Genomic DNA, 14,244 nt, shown 5'->3' with positions numbered 1-14,244 from the left:
CAGGAAAGGCAAGTGGGACACGCCTTTAGGGGGGAAACGGTTTGGGATTTTTAACCCCTCCTTCAACATCTGTCGACGGGGAGCGGTCCTCAGAGGCAGGTGGCAGGTGAGAATATGGCACCTTTGCTTTGACGGGGTGCACCTCACCCACCCAGGGCCCCAAGCTTGTGCTAATAGGCATTCCATGCCCCTCTGCTCCCTAATTACTTCTCGGAACTTGATGAGTGTCATCAGCTGTCTCTTTGAGAAGAGGCAAATGTCAGATGAGCCTGGCAAGACCGTGGTGTTTATTTAAAGACAATTATCTTCCTGGCAAAGGGGCTATTTGTTCTGTGTGGTAACTAGATCAGTATGGAGCCTTCCAGAGCAAGATTCAGGGCCCCAGAGGACCTGAGTGAGTGTGACAGATGCCTGGTTCAGTAGGCTGAGCCCAGGTGAGGGTTCAGGGCTGGCCCCGCCGACCAGGCAGAATCAGCAGGCTGCACCCATGGGCCAAGTGACCCAGGTGTCTGCTTGGGGGACCACAGGGCTGCCCTAGCCCTGGGGCATGAAGGGGGGACGTCACCTGGTTAGAAGGCTCTATTTCCGCCTGTTGGGAACCACTGCTGAGCCTCCAGTCTTCTCTCACAAGAGGAGTCATATGAGGAGAAAACACACCTGCTGCTAATGGGGTTAAAACGCATTATGAGTTTTCCAATTACATATTTCAGTTATTCCATGAATGTTAATTGGAACTTGACAATGCAACTGTGAGTTGGCAGAAAATCAGAAATGGCAGCTTCTCTCCCGACGGCTACAAGTTCCCTACCCCGGGACATGCACGGATGCATCAGGGAACATCTCTTGGGTCCCAGATGTTTAAGGAATGTCCACCTTGCCCTCAGCACATGGCTTGGTGCTCCTGCCACTGCTCTTCTACACTCACAGCAAACCACTGGGCCTTTGCACATACTGTTTCCTCTGCTTGGAACCCCTCCCCTGGCCCCGCTCTCCCCCATCCTCAGCTCAGTTGTCCCCTGCTCAAAGTAGCCTCTGAGTACACAGAACAGATGCCCTGCCTGTGTTTCCTCACTGCCCTTAGTCTCCCATGAGAAAGAAAACTCCTCCCTAACCATTTCCCCCTCAGTCTTCAGGCCCAACACGCTCCTTCAATCTTATAGTGTTGTTACAGTCATTCAGCTCAACCCTCGGGAGAGCCCTGGAACGGGTCTGCAGCAGCCTTTAGGGAGCTCAGATGGGGAGTCCTGCAGAGCTGGTTTTCCAGTCCTCTCTGAGCCTTGGTTTTCTTGTCTGTACAGTGGGAGTCATAAGAGCACCTGCTTGATAAGATTGTTCTGAGGGCTCAGGGAATTGTGTGTGAAGGGCTTAGCCAAGCGCAAGGTAGAACGCTCAGGGATAATAGCTTTTATTACTACCAGTATTGGCCTCCTGGATCCAACCTATCTGGGATTGTTTTCCTGGAAAGGAGAGTCCACCCAACAGTCAACAGGGGTTGTTTGGAGACACTGAACTCATGGCCTTCAGTGGCCCTCAGGGCCGTGAACACAGCTGACAAACACCAGGCAAATGGGAGCACTGGCTGGCTCAAGGCTTTAGAGCGGGGGAGAGGGGCAGGAGGGGCTGGTGGAAGAAGCAGGACGCGAGTAATGTCCCCCCTTCAGAGCATCCCTGAAGTATCCGGTGTGCAGGCCTCACTGCTCATCCACCGAGGGTTTTCCCAGCACATTCCATGTGCCACACACAGGGCAGGCTGCTGGGATCCAATGGTGAGCAAAACCATATGTGATTCCTGCCCTCAGGGAACTTACAGTCTTTGAGGAGAGAAACAGGAAAACAGTGGCGATCCCCTCGAAGTGGGGCAGTTGTGGGGAGGGGGCGCCCCCGTAAAGCATAACATAAGAGAAGAGAGCTGAAGGAAGGAGCCAGCTGTGAGTCCTGGGGAGAGGACACAGCTCTCACCAAGACCCCAGAGGTAGGATAAGCTTGCCGCGCTCTGGGAGACTCAGGCAGGCCCTCGCGGCTGGAACGTGGTGCTGAGGGGAGCTGTCAGCGGGGAAGCAAGGAGGGTAGATTTTACTCCGCCTGCAGTGGCCAGCTGCTTATTAAGTGGGAGTGTAAGGTGCCAGGCCCTGTGAGACCAGGCAGCTGAGGTCCCTGCCCTGGGGAGCCTCCCACCTAATGGGGACTGTCTTGGAGTTCTCCTTGGGGGCTGGGGGCTCGGCTGTAATCTTGGCTCTAGTTCCCAGCCCCACCTGCCTGCCAGCCACATGGGCAGTCTTTCTGTTCGCAGGTGTTCCAGGAGGGCTCTGCCTCTACTGGAACCTTCTTCCCCACACACCATCAAGGCTGGCACAAGCTTCTCCTCCCTGCTTTGTCACAATTCACATGTGTTTTAATGTTTCTGGAGTTTTCACAGCAGGTGGAGGATGACTTTCATGTCTTGTTTGTACCACCAGGCTCAGTTCACCTTCTGAGTGGCATGGGCCGTGGCTGGGAGTTTGGGGTGCTTTCAGGAACGTGGCTCATGAATAGTCATGTCTGGGCTCCAACCTAGAGACCTGTGAGCTAACTGCATCTGCACTGAGTGGCTGGACTGAGCCAGTGGCTTGAGAGTTCAAGGTCTCCTTCCTGTGCGTTCTCCCCAGGCACGCTTGCCACTTCCCACCTGTGCCACTGTAGGTCACGTGGCCGCCGGAGGCCGAGGGCAAGGAAATGATTGGCCAGGGCTCAGAGCCTGTGGCTACATACAGGCCTGGAAGGTGTCGCGGCTTGATTTGCCTCCTGAACTCAACACAGGCCCTGTAGAAGTCTCATAGGACTCTCATGACAAACTCCTGCAATGTGGCTCAAGATGATGTAAATTTACTTTCTCATAGCCCAGGAGGCCAGAAGTCAGCATTTGAGGTGTCTGGAGGGCCATGCTCCCTGTAAAGGCTCGAAGACAGGACCCTCTCTTGCCTCTTCCAGCTTCTGCTGCCTCCTGCCGCTCCTTGGATCATAGCAGTAGAACTCCAGTCTCTACCTCCATCTTTGCACGGCCTTTTTCCTACTTTTTCCACATCCTCTTCTTATAAGGACACCAGTCACTTGATTTAGAGCCCACCCTAAATCCAGGATGATGTCGTCTCGAGATCATCAAGTAATTACATCTGCAAAGATCCAATTCTCACATAAGGTTATCTTCTGAGGTTCCAGTGGATGTGAATTTGGGGAGGACACTGTCATCCCACTCTGGCCCCAAGGACGATGGCCGTGGCAGAGAGCTGGTGTGGGATGCGTGCCGTGGGCCAGTTTGGCCCTCACAGATACATGCTAGCCATGCTAGCCATACAGGCTAGCCTCACCGCTGACCACTCCTATGCTCTGTGGCTCCCACTCTGCCTCCATATTGGGTCCATGCAGGGGCCCCCCAGACTTCCTAGGAGATGTGTGATGTGGCCACCTACCCACATTCAGTCTACACCTCCTCACCAGGCTCTTAGGAAGCCAAGTGGTGGTTACAGTTTAGGATACTGGAAGTCCAGAGAACACACAGCCCTAAAGAACATCTCCACAGAAGTTAGCGCCTTTCTGCATGAACCCCCAGGATCACGGCAGCACTTGAATTACACCCACACAGTATAAGTGGGTTGGCCAGAGCAGCCGAAAGGCCTCGTGGCCCATGGGGATCAGACCCTTGTATGGCTACATCTTCAGGAGACAGTGCCCGGCACCTCCTCCCTGGTCTGGGAGCCCAGAGACCTGAATCTCACGCTCAGCAAGGCTGTTGGTGCCCTGTATACCTGAGGATCCTTTGTTATACTTATCCATCAGAAGAGCAGGGGGCCAGGTGGCATTCAAGGGCATTTCCCTCCCTCATGGTCCTGGGTCTACAGCGTAGCAGTGCCCTTGCCCTGCTGTCAGGGGATCATTGGTGTTTTCAAGGTCAGAGTGACCCACAGACCTGTCAGAACCACCTGCCAGGGAGGGCCACTCCTCTGCAGCATGCCCCTCTGAGCCCCACACCTAGGGCCCAGTCTTTTCCTAAGAACTTCCTCATATTTCTGATGTTCCCCAGGCGGCTCCTGATGCCACCTCTGCTGGATGGCCTCCTAGGACAGACAGGAGAACAAGTCCAAGCTTCCCTTAGACTGTATTGGAGGCAAGGCGTCATTAAAACACATGTGAATTGTGACAAAGCAGGGAGGAGAAGCTTGTGCCAGCCTTGATGGAGTGTGGGGAAGAAGGTTCCAGTAGAGGCAGAGCCCTCCTGGAACACCTGCGAACAGAAAGACTGCCCATGTGGCTGGCAGGCAGGTGGGGCTGGGAACTAGAGCCAAGATTACAGCTGAGGCATCGCAGAAGTCCTGGTGAGCCGGGGTGGAGGGTGGGAACCAGTGCAAGAGTTACACAGAGTTACAAAATCCCTTTTGCTCCAAACACACATGACATGTCAGACCCCGGAGCTCAGGGGGGCAGACCTTTGGACAGGGTGTGTGCGCCCGACCCTCCGGTGGACTGCCACCTTGTAGCCGGCAGATGGAGACCTCTCAATGCTTCTGGACATCACTGCACTAATGGCATCAGCCCAGCGGCACTTTGGACAGATTGTGAGACCAGGTCTCCTCCCATATGCTGGGGATGCCCCGGGGGAGCCACGCAAATCTCTTAAGGTCCCTGGAAAGAGTTTTCCCGGGGCGCCTGGGTGGCGCAGTCGGTTAAGCGTCCGACTTCAGCCAGGTCACGATCTTGCGGTCCGTGAGTTCGAGCCCCGCGTCAGGCTCTGGGCTGATGGCTCGGAGCCTGGAGCCTGTTTCCGATTCTGTGTCTCCCTCTCTCTCTGCCCCTCCCCCGTTCATGCTCTGTCTCTCTCTGTCCCAAAAATAAATAAACGTTGAAAAAAAAAAAAATTTAAAAAAAAAAAAAAAAAAAGAAAGAGTTTTCCCGTCTGTAAAATAGACACACCTTCCCACTGTTGTGGAGGGCCATGTGGTCTCGGCCATGGGACTGAGCTCAGGGGGGTGCACGGGTCTGGTCACGGGGATGAGTGGGGGGTGATGAAATCTCTTGTCACATTGGCATCTTCGCAAAGAGGGCCCTGCCTTACCCAGGCTAGCTGTCCATCTTTTGCTTCACAGAGCACCAAGCGTCCTTGGTACAAACCGCGAGTAACAGTTCATAACAGGGCTTCACTCAGTCACAGTCTCTAGAACCCTCCAGGGACTCAGCCATGTTCATGGGCTGCTTTACCCAGAACACTGGAGTTCACCCCAAGGGACAAGTCAGGCCCCGGAGGGTCCTCACCTCCATGCAGGCTCCTCTCAGGACTTTCCCAGGGGAAGGTAGGTGGCAGCTGGCAGAGAGTAACAGTATATTTTTTTCCTCTTTGTATATTATATTTACTGATTCATGTGGTAAAGTTTCTGTCAGGGTTTTTTTTCCCACTGTAATCGGCATGCTCCACACAGAATGTGCACAAATCCTAAGTGCACAAGTTTGGTGCAGTAGCCACGGACAGCCCCATTGACTACTACTCCCAGAAACAAAAGGAGCATCACAGCCCGGACATCCTCCCCCGACGTGTAACTATTAGCCTGTCTTTCTAACTAAAGCCATTTTGCCCGTTTTTTAACTTTTTATCAGTAGACGCATTAGCATGGCCCTTTTGTAATGGTCTACTTCCTCCAAACTCTGTTGGTGAGTTTCCTCCATTGTAATTTCACCTACAGCAGAGATCTTACCCTTTCACTGGCATCTAATATTCCATTGTACGAATATGCCACAGCTGACATACCTGGGTTGCTTCCGGTTTGGGATAATTAGGAAGACTGCTTCTGTGAGCATTCTTGTGTAAGTCTTTGACATGCCTTCTGTTGGAAATACATCGTGGTGTAAAGTTGCTGCCTGCATAACCTAAAAGGACCTGCTAGTCTGAAATGTGCTCCTGCTGTGACATTAGGGACTTAGATGCGGGGAGGCTGGCTTTAGCCCAAGGCACCTGTTCAGGGTCAGCCAGGACACAGCCTGAAGGGGTCCTTACTGTTCCCACACCCCCACACAATGGCCCCTGAGGAGACCCTGGGTGTTCCTACAGGCCTCTCCCTGCCTTGGGGCCAGGGCCACTCTCCTGGAATCTGTATCGTAAATGTGACAGTTCTCTGGGAACCAGGCAAAGGGATGTGGAGCAGAAGCCAGGAGGGGAGCCAGGCTCAGACTGAGCTCTGGGGCCTTCAACTGCCAGCCTTTAGTCAGCTACCTGCTTGTGGGTGCCACCTGCCCTCCTGTCCCCTGTACCTGCCTTCCCTCCCCTCCCTGTCCCCTGGGGTCCAGCATCCATCCTGGATGGGCTTTGTTGGCAGCACTGAAGGGGCAGGGCTGGGAACACCTTCTGTGCCTCCTCCCTCGGGGGACAAGAGATGCGTTTCCCTGCTGGAGGGATGCACAGACCCCACTTCGAGGGGAAATGTTGTGGTTTCTCTCTGCTGACTTAAATTACGTTTAGTATAACGTTAGTTAAATACGTACAAACATAAAACTAGGTACACGTCCCTTACGTGTAGGGCTCTTTTACAACCATAAAGCCAAAACAAATTTATAAATGAAATAAAAACAAACTGCAAAGCCAATACACTTCAAATTAACTACATTAATTTAATGGCACAAATGACATTGTGTTCCTGAAACCACATCAGCGCTCACAGCATGATTCTGGGGTAGCCTGCTGCCCTTCTCTGGTGTTTTCTGCTGCTTCACCATGTGCTGGGTCATGACTGAGCCCTCCCTTCAGACTGCCTCGAAACCTGTGTCAGTCCTGGTAGTCTCCGAACCTCTTTGAGCCTCTGTCTGCTCATCTGTAGCATGGAGAGAGCAGTAGTGTTTGTTGAGAGGTTACTGCCAGTTCGTATACAGACAGCACACGGCCCGGGGCCGGCCGCGGGGGCAGGTGACCTAGGCAGGCCTCTCTGCTCGGTAGGGCTGCGTTGGTTTCATGCCCTGCCATCACCATCTTGGAATCCTTAGTGCTTTTGTGAACAAGGGGCTGCGTCTTCATTTCGCACTGGGCCCCCAAATGATGTAGCAGGACCTCGTCACAGCATAGAACGAGGCACACTGTTGGCACTCAGTACCCGCTAGCTGCTATTATCGGTGCCCTGAGCTTGTTACTGTGTTCAGTTTCTTCGTGACATTTTCCTCCAAAGCCAGTTTCATCTTCACATTATTTAGTACGGATTGGAGACAGGGGGTATGTGTGTTTGGTTAATTCTCGGAGTTCCGTGTGCATGCTGGGGTGAGGGCACAGGTGTCTCGACAGGGAGCATTTGCATCCTTGGTCACGTGCAGTCTGAGCATACCAACCCCGTGCAGAGCCCTCTCTCCCAGGAACAGAAGCCCAGGCTTTGCTGACATTCAATCACTTCTATCAAAACGGGTACAAAATGGGGCCAGGCAGCATACTGCTATTTCCCTGCAACCACTTAAGGAGGGAGCCAGAGTTTAAGGTAACAGGTTATGGAGCTGAAGACACTTTAATGGATTAGAGGTTCACACCGAGTTGCTAATTTAATTTCCCTTTTTTATTGCTGTTCTCCTAAAAAAACAGCACACATAGCCCTTTTCTGAGAGAGAGATATTAATAATCACAGCATTCTGCAAGAACAGGAAAGGGCGTTAAGATGTTGCACCGTCTCTCTATTTGTCCCTGACTTCTCAAGGCTCCTCGGCTGGCTCATATAAGGGACAGACCCAGGGGATTAACTGCTCAAGGTTCTAGCATGTGGAAATGGCACTTGACCACTGTCACAAGACTCAAGTAACGTCCCGCCTGTCCAGAGCACATCTCCGAAAACAACACTCTGTCAGCACCTGTTCACCGCCCTGGCCGTGAGGAGTCTGCCAAAGAAAGAGGAACCCTTAGGCCTTGAAGCGCAGGCATTAATATCCTAAGTGGCATCATCATGGAGGACTTTGTTCCCCAAGGAAGGTAAATCTCTCCTGTGGGACACAGCAGGCTGAGGACAAGGCTTGCTCCTTCGGCAGGGGGACTCCCCTGGGAGGGGCTCCCCTTGTATGCACCTGGGCTCATGCTTGGCCGGGCACAGGGGCTAAAAAGTCGATGTGGATCCTTCCCTGTCCACAAGCCCTAACGTGGTTCTCTTCCTTCCACCCACAAACCTGGGTTTCCCTTTGGCCACACAAAGGCCCAGGGACAAGTTCATGTGGTCAGGGGAAGCTGTTTCTTCCCACCAGTCACCCCTTCCTGGGCCTGCTGGGTTCCTGCAACCTCAGGGTAAGATGAGCCTCAGAGGTCATCAGTGGCTACTGTCCCCTGTGAGAGCATCTGTCCCCTGTGGGAACATCACCAACTTCTGCAGACAGACCCCCAGCGAATCCTGACCCCAAGCAGTTCTGTCCTCAGTTTAGGGGAGCCACAGGCTCAGGGAAGCCACAGCCTGGTTGCACGGGGCCTGGGCTTCAAGGTACTGGAGCTGCCCTGTCCAAGGCAGTAGCCAGTAGCTGTGTGTGGCCACGGAGCCCCTGAAATGAGGCTACTCTGGAGTGAGATGCGCACACTAGATTTGGACGCCTTCAATGGAAAAATAAAAGAAAGTACAAATATCTCATTGACTTTTACATTGATTACATGCTGAAATGATATTTTGGATCTGTGGAGTTAAAGTATATTATTAGAATCAGTGTCACCTGTTTCTTTTTACTTTCTGTGACTATTAGGAAATTTAAACCAGATATGTGGCTTTGTATTACATTGTATCACACTGGCGTTTCCTTGCCTCACATTTCTCCTGGATAGCGCTGCTCCAGAGAGAACAGAGGAAGTAACTCAAAAGTCAACCAGGAAGGTCCAGAATCCTGACAAGGAGAGAAGACACTAAACTCTCCCCTAGCAGACCCACAGCAGGTGCTTCCTTTAGCACCTGCTTGAAGAAAGAGGCGGTGGAGATAGAAACTTCTGCCAAGGGGTCCCCAAAGGGGGAACTCCAAGGCCACGCTATTACAAATACTATTAGGATCAGAAAGTCACACTGGTTTTCGGGGGCCACCCGACTACTAACAGATGGCCCACACTTTCATACTCGCTTCTGAGCCTTAGTACAAAATCTGGAGAAACAGTCACAGATCTGCCACCACCCCACCAGCACCCACAGACATTGACCACTCGCGGCATCGTCTTTAGTGCTAACGCAGCGCAGTGGTTTGCAGACTAATAAATCGGAAGAGTTATTATTCCTTTAAAATGCAGACATATCTGGGGTATCCGCTTAACGATGCACATGGAATAAATTACTTTTGGAGATGACACTTTTTAATTGAATTGAACTAACAGCTTAGTAATATGTTGCAATAAGAAGAATATTAGGATGATTAAAAGATCCGAAAACTCTCACGAAAATTAAATGATTAAACGTAATGCTGAGTAAATGAACAAGCCTGTGTATATTAATCAGTGGTGGGCCTCAGCAAATGGCCGTGTAACTAAATGCGCATTACAGCCCTAAACACGCATGACTTCCCGCTCGCCCCGCACTGGCTCTCCATCATGCACTCCTTACCGCCACGCTGGGCCAGCCGCTCCTTTCACAGATAAACAATATGCGGGTAATTTAGTGAGCATGATGGCTGTAAGAGCTATTGCTTCTTGGCAAATACTTATTCCTTTGGTCGCATGCTTCAAGGTACGGACCTGTAATTAATTTTCAGTCTCTGTAACTGAAATGAAACTTTAAGGAGCAAACAACGGATAGAATTCCAGCTTCCATTCTGATAATAGGAATCAACCTCCCGGACCGTCTCCCTGTTGTACGTGTCTCTCATTTCCTGTTAAGCCAGTCCCCTCTTGGGCTTTGATTTTGTTTCCCCGGGACTGTTAGGTTAGTTGGGCACGTTGGTCTTAGGAAGCAGAGGATAGAAATGTCATATTGGGAGAAAATGCTGATTGCAGAGGCCCCATGGCCAAAGCTGGATGTTCCCAGGCTGGAGGGGGAATGGGAAGCTCTGGGAGTGTCCCAGCAGGATGTCTCCCAGTCCTTCCCTCACTCAGCTTGGTGAAAGGACAGACCGGCCAGCCAGCACCGTGCAGGTGCCTTCGGCATGACTAGAAAACTGATTAACTCACCTCCTCGACTCATCCCCCGCCTGCCCAGAGATAACGCAGGTAATTTCTTTTCTGATCATATAAATCTTTCATGCCCGAGTCGCACTCATAATTAGTTGCATAAAAATTCAGGTTATGACTCAGGCTGTTATTAGGAAACATGAAAACAGTGAAAAGTTTTATTTCGCTCTCTAATACAAACTCTCAAGGTCTCTTTTTGAGAGAACAGACGGGACATGGCATCTCATTAGGGGTAAAATTCAATTCAGATCAGGTTCTCATGGGCTGGACTTGATGATGAATATATTTTAAAAAAGAAGAAGAAGGAGGGGGAGGGGGAAGAGGAGGGGGAGGAGGAAGAGGAGGAGGAGGAGGAGGAGGAGGAGGAGGAGGAGGAGAAGAAGAAGAAGAAGAAGAAGAAGAAGAAGAAACAACATACCACTCTGTGCTTGCCCACACCCTGCAATGCCGTGGCGGCATCCCCTAGGCTCCTTCCCTCAGCGGGGCTCAGAGTCCAGTACTTCCTAATGCAATGTTGCAAGAAGCCCAGCAGAAGCATCTTCTCAAATGAAAATATATTCCCCAAACCAAAGTGCTGACCAAACCCGTTCTGCAGCACATCGCGCTGGAAAACAATACAGTGGAATTCTACCAAGTGGATGGCTCCTAACGAACAAGTCAGCTTTCTGAAAAGTTCCAGATAAAGCACTGCAATTGTTTCAATGGCTTAGCGTCATCGACTATTAGGGGCGCTGGATTTATCTTCCCCAATTTGGCAAATTCCGAGCCCTAGAAAGGAATCGCATTCCCATAACGACCCGGGAGACCAGGGGGCTCTTCGAGGCCAATACTGGCAAGGCTTCCTCCCTCTGCAGCCACCATCCCTCCATCTGGCCCAGCTCAGATCTGAAAGCCCAGTTCACAGAACAGCACCAACCAGACTCCAAGTTAGAATTTAAGACACCCCTCAGAGTGCTAAGGGTTTCAGTTTCTCCAGAGGCTCCCTGAAGACCCAGGCCGAGGGTGCATTCCTAAACTCATACTTTCCAGATGGCACAGCGGGCCACACCTACCCAATCCCAGATCCAGCCATTCAGGTAGTCTGGGCATTGGGTAATTTGGGGTATTTTACGGGCTGCCAGGCAGGGGAGTTTGGGGTGGTGGTGCCCTTGCCTCACAGAATGCCAGGCGACCCCATCGTCACCTCAAGTGCAAGAGTCACACCCTCACCTCAACAGATTTCATTCCTTACTTTTCTCCGGGGCAGAAATGCTGAAAACATTAATTTGTCAAAACTCTGAAAGCTACGGACCTGAGCCAACAAGGAGAGAAGCAATCAAGATTTTCTCATCAGAGGAGGCAGACGGCCCCAGTGTCCTATCAAATTTAGTCCAGAATGTATTTCGCCATTATCGTAACTATGCCCTTCAGCTGCCACACAGTTTCAGGAATGGAGCACTAATACATTCTGCGGCATAGTCTCTTTATGGGGAGGACAGGATCCTGGTGCCCCTTGACAGAGAGAGAAGAATGTAGCATAATGCAACAGAACATTTTTGAAATGCTAATGCACGCTCCCCGCAACTTAATTTTATTTTTTTCTTATTGGCTTTTTATATGACATTTCACAGTCCCGTAGCCTCCACAGCTAGGTCTGCGTCGTAAAAATGACAACACAGTGATTTAAGGAGGAGAGCCCATCAGAGTGAAATGGATGGTGGGCTTTTGAAGTATCCGTTTAGCACCTCTTACCTGGGGTCAATGTTCATTTTCAATACATCATTAAAGCATCCTGTTAAATCACTCAGAGAGTGTCCGCGTTCTTCCTCCCCACATCCATGTTGGATCACGGAGATAATGAAGTGGAACCCTGCAGGAAGGGCCATGTGAGGCGTGCACGCTCTGTTGAGTTGGGCGCTTGCAAGGAAGGTTGACCTGATTTAAAGACTTGGAGAGGGAAGGAGAGAGAGAAGAAGACCAGGTGTGTGGGCAGTGAGATTTCTGTCCCGAAGTCACTAGTGAGTGACTGATGGCATCAAATGCAGCCTCCTTTCTCCATCAGCTTTACAAGCACAGTGTTCACCAAGCCACTATTTATAAACATCCAAGCTGCACTCCCCCTCTGCAGCCAGCAGCCTAGCAAGATGGGAGAGGAACCACTGTGCCTTATAGAACTCTGCAGACCCCAAAGGCAGCTCTCGGGCAAATGGTGTTATGAGGTCCATCAGGGCAAAGTCCTGACTTCTAGGGACGGCTTGGACCAGGGCATCCAGCTGATTGTAAACCCCCATATGGTGTAGGGAAGGCACAGCTTTGACCGGCTCTGTGTTTAAAATCCATTTTCTGCACTGTAGCTTGATGATCTCACAGCCCAGAGCTCAGGCCAGAGCTCAGAGTTTCAGCAGATGAAACTCCCAGGAACAGTGAATCCAGCCTCCATTCTTGGTAAACTGTGCTCATTCTAAGGCCCACTGAGTGGATTTTTCCTGAAATACCCTTTTGTTCCGATCACCTGATTATCAATACCAGTGTCTCTGGCATCTGTTCCCAAAGCAAAGCCCCCTTTAAAAAACTTGACTTAAGACCAACTGGATTTGTCAGAAACTGCTGCGTATTGACTAAGATTTGATTTGAGTCCACTGAACTGATTTTGGTGCTTTTTTTTTTAATGCAAACTTGTTCACTCTCAACTAGACAGTTGGTCCTAGTGAAAAGAAGTCCCCCTCCCCCACTCCCCACCCCCCGCCCACATAGCTGGCAGACACAGCACATCAGTGACACTGTCCTTTTGTTCTGGGCCTGGGTGTGGCCCAGACGCCTTCTCAACACAATGCAGTTTGGTGCACACGTTGAACCACTGGCCATCCCTGCCACCGAAGGCACAGTGAGCTGACCAAGAGGTGAATGCTGGTGTCCCGGTGTCATACCAACACCTACAGTCCAGGTTTCACAAACCAACTTTCTTAATTAAAAAAATAATAATGTATTCTTAATTATTTTAATTAAAAAAATAACCCTGAGACCTACTTTAGGGTTGCCACTTTTTCATTTGGCCAAGTAAGGACAAGTAGCTTTTACTATTACCAAAACCTCATAAAAAGGTGTAAGTTAGAAAGGAAATAATTTCAGACTAAAGGAAAAGCACACACACACACACACACACACACACACACACACACACACACACACCGTTGGGCCTGCTGGTTTGGTTAGTGGAGGGGAAGGCCTGCCTGGCCCAGCCAGCTTTGTCTCCTGCCTGGCCTCTCAGTGTGGCCCCGTCAGTTTGCACAGCTGCGGGTGGCTGCAGAGAGAGCAGGTGAGCTGGCCAGTGAGTTAGGAGTGTGCACCGTGACCTTTACAACAGTAAGGAGAGCCTCTGAGGCACACATGTTGGAGCCATGCAGGTGCTTTCTGGAGGGTTAGAGCATGTTTTGATTGAATTCAAACATTCTATCGGGTGGTTTACAACAGTCAGCAAACAAAGATAGCTTTTAGAAATACAGGCAAAGCTTCGAGAGGCCGGGACCTAATCTAGAAAAGCAAATACCCCTGACATCATTTGGAGCTGCGTTTGGGGTTCCACAGCCCAGAACACCTGGCTCACGGGGCTTGAGGTGCCCATTGGCACAAGTGTGGGGTGTGAGTTACCCTCCCCAGGAGTCGTGGTTGCACGTGCTTGCCCTAAGGAGCCCCAGCCCTTCGCACCCCAGCCAAGCCAGTGAAGTTTGAAGGTTTGGGAAGGCATCTCCTGTGTCTAGTGACCTTCCTGGAAGCTTCCATTCTGTTCTCTGGACCCCCTCCCCTGCCCCAAGCAAACCATGCCCCCACCAGCTAAAAGTAATCTAGCAGCATCCTGAGTGTTAATGACTGATAGCCATGGTAGGCTTTACTTTCCCAGGCTCACTTCAACTATGAAGCGAGCCTTCAGTGATAGACTCAGACATCTGTTGGCAGGAGAGCCCTGCCCGACCACAGGTGCCCGAGGCCTCGCTGCGGCCCTGCTGCCTCCCTTGTGCTGAGTGGCTGAAGCGTCTGGGAGAGGATCCACTCTAAAACCTTTTCCAAGTAGCACCTCCTCTTTTGGCCTGAGCTACCTCCCCTGTGAGATAAGCATGTGCTCCCTACCAGCCCCTTCATGGGGCTGACGTGGCTGT

General features: G+C 51.2%; 1 protein-coding gene across 1 annotated transcript in view; it reads left to right on the top strand.

The window, feature by feature from the left end:
- The window catches only part of FSTL4 (follistatin like 4), a 139,947-nt gene that overhangs the window by 46,648 nt on the left and 79,055 nt on the right, over positions 1-14,244 (top strand). The window lies entirely within an intron of this gene.

The sequence above is a fragment of the Lynx rufus genome, unplaced genomic scaffold, assembly GCF_022079265.1.
Source record: "Lynx rufus isolate CCGP_SWC_20201006 ecotype Redwood Valley unplaced genomic scaffold, mLynRuf1.p SCAF_1, whole genome shotgun sequence".
NCBI classification, from domain to species: domain Eukaryota; kingdom Metazoa; phylum Chordata; class Mammalia; order Carnivora; family Felidae; genus Lynx; species Lynx rufus.
This window is presented reverse-complemented; position numbering and strand designations above follow the sequence as displayed.